We start from the raw sequence: 11,052 nt of genomic DNA, 5'->3' as shown, positions 1-11,052 counted from the left end.
GTTTCCAACTGTCTTTCCAGCAACAATATAAGTTTTCAAGGAATGTTGGCAGCAGTTGCAGCTATTTATCCGCAGCCTGCAGGGGCCTATTCAAACACAGCAGGTTTGCTTCCAAGGGTAGGACTTGAGGTTTTCTGCTGCACGGCCATTTGAACCTCAGCGTTTTCATCCATGTTCATGTGCTGGGTCCCGGTGTCATTTCCGCTGCCTGCGGGCTGGCAGGCAGGGATGTGGGAGCAGCAGGCAGCTTGTGGGCATGGGCATCGCTCTGCCTGGGCACGCACCCATGGGACACACTAACCCCGTGAGCGTGCACCCCTCTGCCTCCCCGTCGCCGCACCCCAGCCTGGTCTGGTCTCATGGTTTGTGTAAACCCTGTCTAATCCTGAGCAGAGCCCACAGACTGAAGCGTGGGGAATAGTCTGTGCAAACAAACAACTTTGCTCCTGCAGAACTACTGCTATGACTGAAATTTTTCAGCCACTGTCAGTTGAAATCAAGCAAGTTTGCATTGACTTCATCAGCTGCTGGGTCACAATTTGCTTAAGTGTTTCCAGACTTTGGCCTTTCCAGCAAACACCTTGGCCAGCCGTTAAACAATAACTGAAATCCATCAAACATTTGAATATTTGCATAAGCAAAACAGATAAAATTTGAGATGAGGTTTAGTTCCTGGTCTTTATCTGTTGGTCAGCTTGGTCTTTATCGGTATCTATTTCGATCCACAATAACTGGGTGGATACACATCCAGAGAGATTTAACAAACAGAGGATACTCATATCAATGAGTTAAAGGGATAGTAATATAATAGAAGGTTTTACTTTTAACAAAGCAAAGGGATTTGTGATAGTATGTGTTATGGACACCTAAAATATGTTTATCTTTATCTTACGTAATTACCCTAACAGTGGTCTTTTATTTGGTGTCAGGATCACCAGGAGTTCCATGTTCCAGATTTGAAAAGATGGCTTCCAGGCATCAGACTGAAATTAGGCCCCTTTATTAATTTTAGCCTTAAATTTTAGTCTCGGAAAAAGATTAATTCAAGGTACCCACAGGCTAACATAAGTGAAATAAGTGTTTTGATAGCAGAGGAGGTTTTTGAAGCATGACAAATTTCATTTTGCTTGAGTCTGCAGCTAAAATCAAATCAATTAGAAAGCTGTGGACCATGAAGAAACAGACAACTGGATTAGATGGTTGCAATGAACAGGAGAAGTGATGGATGCAGCATGGCCTGGGACTTAACAGCATTTCAGCTCAAGGGACCAAAATTAAATTCCTCATCCCGGTACAACCTTCTTGCTTGACTTCGGCCGAGTCACGTAACTTCTGTCCCTCGGGCGCTACCTGCCTGGCTCCAGGGCTGCTGGCTTTGCTATGGACATACTCCAGAAAGGAGAATTTATGTTCAGTGCCCACAGCCCCTTGCTTAGCTGGTGTGCAGCTGCCTTTACCCTGCCTACACTGCTGGGCTGGAGGGCTTCACCTTGTGCCTCGGGTTCCCATGTGTATAAAAAGACCTAATAGCAATTTTTGCTTCCCATGTTTCCTAGGGAGGTGTGTTATCAAAGAATGTGAGTGGTTTGGCTTCTGTTTAAAATGGCAGTTTTGCAATGACAACAGACAGGTAGAAAGAGGACGAGCTGTCAGACATAACAGCACCCCATGGAGAAGAGCCAGGTTCAAAAAGCAGAGCTGGAGCAAGTGATTCTCACGAACCTCCTCTGTGGCCACAGCCTCTTCCAGACCACTCAGACATGGGACAGGACACAAGAGTCGCACCCCAGCACCCTCCACCAGCTCTCAGGGTGTTCACGTCTCTCTGAATGCAAAGTCTTGAGCTGGGGACTCTTAATAAATGTTCTGCTGGCTCTTCACATAGGGATTTTGCATGACTCACAATTAATGTCAATGAAAGTCTTATTTAGTAAGATAGTTAATGGCAGCTGAAGCTTTCCAGAGGCCTTGGTGTGCTCTAGGGTACCAACCCAAACTGCCCACATGGTGTCTGTGGCTGCGCTGGGGGCAAAGTGGAGAAAGAAGCTCCTTGTCCAAGGACATGACTGTGATCTGCCCCAGGGGGCTGGAGCTGAACTGCAGCCCAGCTGCCCAGACCTGAGTGCCTCTGGCTAAACCAGAGTCGAGTCTTTTTCTTGTGTATAAATGCTCCAGGAATCATACTTACTACTCAGGGCTCTTGTGCACAGAGAAGCCAGGTCACACCTTTCTGCCTTTTGTGCTTGTTCCATTTTTACTTTCTCTGTCAGATCAACTTTCCCTTTGCTAAAAACGATTGTATTAAAATTATAAGGCTATTTATGGAAGGCTTAGTCATAAATAAGGTTGGGCTTTTTTATTCCCCATCCCAAACAATTTTTTTACTCCCTATGTCAAACCAATCAAGTGATCAGTATCTCCTTAAACTATATATATGCTTCATGTTAGCTTCATAGTTAGGCAAAAAGTAAATCTGTGTGTGCTTTTCCAAGGCTTTGTTTCACAAACAACAAAAAAATGGAATAGTCATGGGAAAATTACAAACCGTTTGGCACTAAGGAAATTATGAATGCAATTTCCTGAGCTCAGGGTGCTGAAGGAGCTGCAGTAAATAACTGTCAGGCAGCTTTCTCTACCAAAAGATTTTAGACATGATACCTGGCTGTGAAGGAGATTTTTCTTGTGATGAACTTATGCTCTCCTTCCAGTTCAGATGGGATTTTCAACTGATTTAGTTCAGCTGGCACAAGGGGAGCATGGGTGTGTTTTCTTTGGTTTAAACCAAGTTTTCTGGGAATCATCTCTTATGTGAAAATGAGAGAGCTCACTTCTTTGCTGCATTCTGCTGAAGAAAAGTGACTTAAAGATGGTTTGAAGTCAAAGCTGAAAGAGACCCAAGAGAAAGATCTCACATACATGCATGGATATAGAGAAGCTGTCTTCCTGCCACTGCCAAACTGAAATAAATGTTATCAGTAAAAAACAGATTGTGATTTTTTTCTCCTCAGCAGCTCAAGTGAGGGTTGTGAACAGAAGAAACTGAAACAACACTGGGGAAAAATATTTGGCATTTGAGACTCTGGGTCTGAGGAAGAATGTGAAAGCTATGCAGAGGCTGTTTAGATTTTGGTGAAGGAGCCTCTCTCAGAAGAGCAACACACTACAGCAAGGGCGGACAGAGCCATCCCCAAGAGGAAAAGAGCTCTGGGTGCCGCACATTCACTTTCCACCTCCCTCACACATCCCTGAGTGGAAAATCCTGCGAGACTGACTTTTGGGGGGCTCATCAGTGCCTCATGTCCCCCTTCCCAGAATCACAGGATGGGATGCAGGGGATGGGTGGGTGCTGCTGTGATGGGTCACCTCAACCAGAACCAGCTTTCGCTGCCGAAAGGAGCCAGCGGGTGCCCCAGGTGCTGCCAGGCTGTCCCTGCTGCCTCAGGAAAGTGCCGCAGCAATGCCCCTGGCTCCCTTCAGAGAGGTTTCTGCCCCTCGAGCAACCCTGCCAGTGTCCTTGGCAACTCAGAGCCACAAACACCAAGTGGTAGCAGCCAAGAGGGACCGGCCAAACACGAAACCTGGTAACTGGGCTATAAATATTTACATGCTGCGCCTCGGCTTTACTCATCCTGCTGCCTCAGGAGCAGGGCCAGCCGCAGAAGTCCAGGTATTAACTGTCCTGCTTGTCGTGGTCCAGGACTTTCAGCCGGACAATAATCCCCACTGTCTCAGTGTCCTGGGCCAGATCCACTCCCGAGGGGAGCCAACGGATGCTCCTCGTCCCAGCCCGAGGTGCCAAGGCATCCTGCTCGGGTTCTGGTGCATCTGCAGCATTAGATGTACCCACACCTCCCCAGATCAGCAAGGTCCAGGCAGCCCTGCGCTGCTGCAAACACGGCTCCTCCGATAACTGCCTGACCCCCAGCTGGGCTCTCCCCCTTATGGCAGTGAAATTCAGTTTTGCAAGCATTGCTGAGGCCCAATGCTGGCTATGGAATCTCAAATCAAATGCCTGTGAAGCTGGGATGATCCGTTTTTTCCAGGGAATTTTTTACTCAACGCCTACACCCTTGTCACAAGTGCCATCAGTCTATTATCAGCTCTGTCATAGGAGCACGGCCAGATTCCAGCTGAAGCAACAAGTCGCTGATGGAGCTAGGTTTAGGCACATAACTGTGCCAAATGTCACTGGCTTCTCTGCAGTGGGACAGCAGCAATCAGCCCTTTAAGGCATCTGACCCAGAGCTAAGGCATTTTATTGACAGCAAATATCTCAGCAACAAAGCTCCAGCTGGTGAACCAGACCATGCAGAGCAGAAAAAAAAGTCATGAGAGAAATTCATTTGCCTTTTGTAACAATTCGGGCATTTTCATGTGAGCAGCGGACCCAGCTCTGAAGTCCCAGGATGGAAAACATCTCCCAGACACACCTTGTGCATTTGCAGCATTGCATCCCTTAACCTGCTTCGTCAGAGGAATCCTTGATTTTGCACCTTGAAAAATGGACACCAGTGCAAATAGTGACTTCAAACCACTCAACCAGACATCATTTAGCTAAATAGCTTTGGGATGTCCATGTCTATTCCAAAGCTAAAAAATATGGCAGAGGTGAAAGGAAGGTGAAGAGTATCTGGTAAAGGGAAGAAGTTTGTATTAGATCTGGCCCTTCTGTCACTGAGATCCAGAGGCATTTCCAATTCTCTCTTATTACAGATCTCACAAGCTTCAGAGGCTAGGAGACTTCGCACCACATATTCAAAAGCACCAAAAGCACCATATTACCTGCCTGGGAAAAGCAAGCGGTGCTGTATCTGCTGTTCTCCTTCCTCTGGCACCTCTCCTTCCTCTGGCACCTCTGGAGTTTTAGGAGTGAGCCATATCACAGAAGAGCAGATTCAGCCATCCATCATCAAAGGGTGCAGACGAGACACTTCAAGGCACTACAGAGGATGAGGATGCTGCGGGGGTATGGGAGACACACTGCCCTTTGCTGTCTTTAAGGTTATGCCCTTGGAGCTACTAAGCAGAAAAGGTGCATTTTGACACAGGCCAGTGCTGCAGGAGGGGCAAGGGAGATGCTGTAGATGGGATGCAGGTGTAGAACATACCTACTGTGACCTCCCCTCTCTGCTTTTCTCTGATTAGCCCATTCTAAATCAGGCAAAGGGGCTGCAGCTGGCATGGGGGAGAGGAGGAGATCAGTGGATTGCAGGACATTTAATGCTACCAACACTTAAGGGGACAACAGCTCCTCTTGCTGCCTCTGGAGAATGAACAGAGCAGGAGTTAGTTGTAGACACCAGGCCACAGAAATGAGGAGGAGGAGGGAGATGGTGTCCCTGGAAGAAGGATCAGGCAGGATTCAGGATACAGAAGTCCCTTACAAACAAAGAGGGCTCAGAGGTAGCTGTCGAGTACCTGCAGCTCTCGGTTGTAGTTTAGCATTGCTTATAGGAGGAGGAAGGGCTATGGAAAATATTTCTGCTGCTGCCTGAGCTGAGGCACATTTACATTGTGAAATGCTTTGATGCTCGGCTGGTTGGTATTTTCCTATTCACAAAGCATCCTCTGCACCGTGGTGCCTCCCCAGCCCAGTGCCTGTGCGGGGAGGCTGGAATAACTAACCTTGCTGCTGCAAGTAAGAGAGCTGATGCGCCGCCTAAAGCTGATGGCTTTAATTTATACACTTTTGGTCTTTGTTCACATTCCTGGGAGCTTAGGCGTACAGGAAAGGGAGCAATGTTCGTGCGTATCCTTAAAAGTAGCTATGACCACACTATTCTGCGGAACACGCAGGGTTAGGAGATTGCAACCATATATGGGCTCCTTGGGGCTGGAGCATCGCTGGCACCCCTCAGAGGAGGACAGCCAGTGGAATTTCCTATGAAAGGCCAATTAATAAAGACCAAATCCTTTTGTATATATGTCTGTCTAAATATTGGACAACAAATTCAAGGCTCTGCTACCCCAGAGTCCTGAACCTTACAGAGTCTCCTGCAGTCGTTAAGGCATCTCGTGGCCTCTGACCCAGGCTCTAAGTGCCCAGTGTGGACTGTTAGGGCTGGAGGAAGGAAAAGCACCAAGATGGGCTGTGTAAAGGCTGTGTGTCCCAAAGTAACATGCTCTAGGGCCCCTTGTTCCCAAACTCCATTCTGAGAGCAGAGCTTTGCACACCTTTGGTACCAGCCTGCAACACTGGGTGGGGACAGGCTGGAATTCTGCTTTGCCCAGCTTTGGGCTCTCCAGCCACAGCCTCACCCCTGACATCCCACCTCTGCAGCAGCCAACCCACCAAGACTTTGCCTTGCTTCTTCCCAGGCTTGTCTGAGGGCCAGTAGCCTTCAGGGACATCAGACCCACAGCCCTGCTGTGCTGCTCTTCCTTTAGCCATGGCAGAGAGGCCAGGGGACTGGGGGCCGGGCTGTTGCCAGTGCTGCTCCTGCCAGCAAGATGCAAAGCAGCTTCTGATGTTAATGTGGTTGAAAGCAGGAGGTGAGTTGTAAATGCCTTTAGATTAAGTGACCCCCACATCGCTCTCCACTCAGCAGAGAGCAGAGGAGGTGGAAAGCTGTGGGCACAGGCGATGTTTGAGCTGGGCAGCGTTGCTACGTTTGCACTGGACATGGAGAGTACACAAATACTCCCATGGCCTCTGGGCTCTCTCATTGGCTTGGCAGGTTTTGTTATGATTGTCAGCAAGGACACCGTTTCTTCATTTCCCTTTTACTTGCCTCATCTTCCAGTTATCCTCCAATCACAGACATGTGGCCAAAAGATTTTTTGCAATTTAGTATTATAAGAATATATTTGGGTCCACTAGCATCCGAGAGGCACTTCCACCCCCACCTCCTCTCTTAATCCCGCCAAGCTATTTCCTCCAGAACCATCTCCACATCTGGTGACAAACATTGTTTTGAGGTTGTGATGAGCAGAAGCAGAGAGAAAAGTCCTCTTGCAACAGTGCAAACAGACACCACGACCACGAACTGGCTGCAGATGACAGCAACTTCTAGTGCTAGGAATGGCTTAAAGCCCAGGTGATGCCCTACCTGTAAGACCTGGGGTGCCTGGATGGAGAAGCACCATGGAGGAAGGTGCCCTTGCAGGCTTGATGCTGCGTGTGGGGTTTGAACCAGCTCTGATACTTGTCAGCAGCTCCAGCAAGGGCTGCAGCTCATGTCTGAGGGGCTAAAACTGATGCTGCAACCAGCTTGTGACTGCTCACCTTAAACTCCTGGTTCTAAAAGCCCAACTGGGGGGGGAGGGGGCATGAGAAATGCCAACAAGCAGCTGGCCTTAAAGGGGAAAGGAAGATGTGGGGTAGATGTACAGTCTCCGAGCACAAGGTCACCTCAACTGCCCCTAGACTCCTGGTTTCCTGGTTGTTTGAGAAGGTGGTGGCTTCTGCAAAGGGGCTCAGGGTGTAAGAGCAGTCGCTGTTGCAACGGAGTGTCTTCTCCTTTCTGCAGATAAAGACTCGAGCTGGATGGTGCATAAGACGTGGTGAAGATGGCAGGGGCTGGAGAGGGTCTCTGGAGCAGGGGTGGGCTGGCAGCCTCTGCACTGCCCAGACCTGCAGGAACACAGCGGTGATGGACAATTACTGTACTTTCCAATATTGCCATCTAGAGGACCCAGCAAGGACAAGAGCTCCTTGCAGGCCATGATGAGATAAAGAAAAAGAATCAGAAGCTTGCTTTTTTTAAAATCTCATCTCACATAGGATCATAGAATGGTTTGGGTTGGAAGGGACATTAAAGACCATCCAGTGCCACCCCCTGCCCTGGGCAGGGACACCTCCCACCAGACCAGGATGCTCAAAGCTCCATTCAGCCTGGCCAACCTGGATCTGCCTCATGCCTTCTTTTGAGGATTTGCAAGGGTAAAGAGCTGCCAAAAGGCATTTGTTCAAGTGCTAAACTACCTCCTTGTTTGGTTTAGTTACATGCCTCAGTACAACCTGAGCGCCCAGCGCGATTAGCAGTGTTTATGCTGATTGTCAGGATTTTGAGGTGTGAGTGTGGAGGGTGGAATTAGCATAATTTCATAGTAAGAAAATAAACACCGTTGTCTCCTGTCCTGCTCCTGTGACTTCCAGTAGCACAGGCTACCCACGACCAGCGTGGCACTGGACAAGCCCTTCTCCCTTGCAGACTCAGGTACTTCTGTGAGCTGCAAAACCCAGGGGGAGAGCTCAGGACTTGCCACCCCACAAGGACCACAGTCCCTTTAGAAAGCAGAACATACATCCACTTCGTCTGTCTGCTGCTATTACAGGAAATAAGTGTGTTTAACTGGGTTTTGGGGGCTATCCTCCTGCAGCGATACCGCTGAAAAATGTACATGAAAAATGTACATTTTTACATGAAACATGTATCTTTATACCCTTCGAAAGGTGAAGGTTGTCCTTTGTGAATCAAAGCCCTCAAAATCAGACTCCTGAAGCTTCTGAGATGCCCTCTGTATGGAAGGACTGTAAAGCATTTGAACAGCAAACCTCTTCAGCTGCTCCGACAGCATGTAGCAGCAAAAAAATGGTCCAGACGGAAGAATTGCCACGAGCCTAACTGCAAATTCAACAAAAACAAAATGGGACATGGAAGCTCAGGAGCCTCAATTTTGCAAACACCCCATAGTGATGCCTCTCAGGCAGGTCCACCCACCCCCCCAGGTCGAGGGAGCAGCTCTGCCCCAGCTGGGTTTTGCTGCTCATGGAGAAGCCTGGGAGCTGCAGAGGCTTTCAGCAGACATCAGCATCTCTCAGCTCCCCAGCGCCTGTTCCTGCAAGTGAGGCCCCAGGGCTGGGCTGTGTCACAGGAGCAGAGGCAGGAGCATGGTCCCCAGCCTGGCTGCCCTCCAGGCCCCAGAGTTCAGCATCAGCATCCCTGGCTGCTGCCATACCCGCTGGCCAAAAGCCATGAACAAACTGGTCAAGCAGCATGTCGTCACTTTGCTACAGATTTATTTCCATGTGAATTAATGAAACGGTACACACAATTCCAGGAAAAAAAAAAAAAGAAAGAAATAAAATTTTATAGGCCCATAATCCTTCTTTCACAGTACAACGCAACAGTAAAGGATTTAGTCAGTGTAAACAGAAGGTCCAATAGTGATCATCAGCCATCACAGATCAGCTGCACAAACACCACAACTACGGAGTTAATGCCATTACCACACAAATCGACATATTAGTACAAATCATAACTTTACCTACCATGCTTTTTCATGTGCAAAAACCATGAAAATTCAATTTACAGAGGCAGGGCACCTTCTCTAAATCTTCACGGGGGCTGTAAACTGCCTCCTCGGGGCTGTCTTATCTATTTGGCAAAAGGTCTCGGGGCGATTCTCCAAGGTACCCTTAACTTCATCTGCAGCACACAAGCCATCAGGGCTCTACCTCTTGCACATTCTCTGCTGCAGCAGGACAAAGGAAATAATCAGCTGAGGATGAATGTGAGTCGTTTATCAAATCACTCCTGAATTTCAGCTTAGAATTTCATTCATTCACCAAGACTATTCAAAACAGTCCTGGCTTTATTATGTATGGATCATAAGAGTTCACAGGTAACTCATAAAATCATCATTTGTTACCTTTTTTTTTTCTTTAATGTACTAACTGAACTGTCACTGATGTCAAAAGCTGAGGCTTATGGTAATGTGTTGGCAAGCTTAAAGAGAGTGGATAAATTGAAGTCGAAGGGTCAGAGGAAGAGAGGACTGCTACCGCGGCTACGGTAAAACATGACGCTGTGGCCACCCCAGTGACACTCGCCCCTGGGGGGGCTGGGGATGGCCTGGGAGGGAGCCCTGCGCTGCCCTGACTCTGCGCCAGTGCAGGGGACCGAGGGGACCACGGGCTGTTGGGGAGCAGGGCAGAACCGTTCTGCCCCTCCTGCTGCAGGAAGGCCAGCTTTGTAAACTGAATTCAAAGTCAGATTAGACAGGAAAAAACAAGAGGTAGTTATTTATCATACCTCTTCAGAAAGGCAAAACGAACGTAAAACAGGATGTGGAAGTGATGCAGTAAAACCTAAAGTCAACAGGTACCTAACATATTTTTTTTTCCTTTTTTTTTTTTTTTTTTTAAACACATGAAGTTAACTTACAGACATCATATAAAACGCACACTTTATGGAATTCCTGCATAGCAGGAAACAAAGAGGCTAGCACTAATCCAACAGCTATGTTAACAGCGAGCCTGCCATTTACTGGTGCAAGGAAGATGCCCTATCTAAATATAAACAGAGCGTTACCCCCCTTCTAGAGGAGTCCTATGGCAACACTTGGACATTTTGTTCAGAAGGAAAAAGAAAGCATTTTCTTGGGGATAAACTGCCAAAATAATTAGTTTCACGTCCGTGAATTTAAGGCTATGTTACTTAGACCTGAGAAAATGAAAAAAAAAAAAAAAAAAAAAAAAATTATTTTCTCAACTATACATATACACTCAAAATTTTGGTATTTCCTGGGGAAAACAGCCACGGGGACACTGCTCTGAGCTCTCAGGGTCGGATCCTGAGAGATGCAGAGTTTGTTCCAAGGAAGGACAACAGGAGCCATGAGTACTCAGACTCACCCATCTCATTTTCATATATTCTCTTTTAAAACACCTCTGTTTAAGCCCTCTGCAGAGGGTGAACTCCAGAAAGGGGCTTGTAGTGCACAGATAACCCTGAAGGGTTTTTATAGCAAAACTGCAGCTAAAATAGACAATAAAATTACATACAGTGAATTTCTGTGATTCCCCCTTTTCAGGAGAAAAAGAAGGATGTCAGGGTTAACAGTTTCACTGCACTTTTAGCCATTCTCCTAACTACAGAGTAAATCCTTTAACACTAGTGTGAAATCGCAAATTGTTCTGTGCTCTTCCTTGGAAAATAAAAAATAAAAATTTTAAAAAAAAAGCAAACCAACAAACCGACCATAAAAATAATCAACTCACAAACATTTCTCATTAAATGGTAAGAGACACGAGAGAGATAGGGTGGGGATTACAGACACACAGCATGCTACGGAGTTATTAAACAAAGTGCAATGATTTTTTGACTA

The sequence above is a fragment of the Numenius arquata genome, chromosome 5 (assembly GCF_964106895.1).
Source record: "Numenius arquata chromosome 5, bNumArq3.hap1.1, whole genome shotgun sequence".
Classification (NCBI taxonomy): domain Eukaryota; kingdom Metazoa; phylum Chordata; class Aves; order Charadriiformes; family Scolopacidae; genus Numenius; species Numenius arquata.
The sequence above is the reverse complement of the archived record's forward strand: the minus strand, read 5'-3'. Positions refer to the sequence as shown.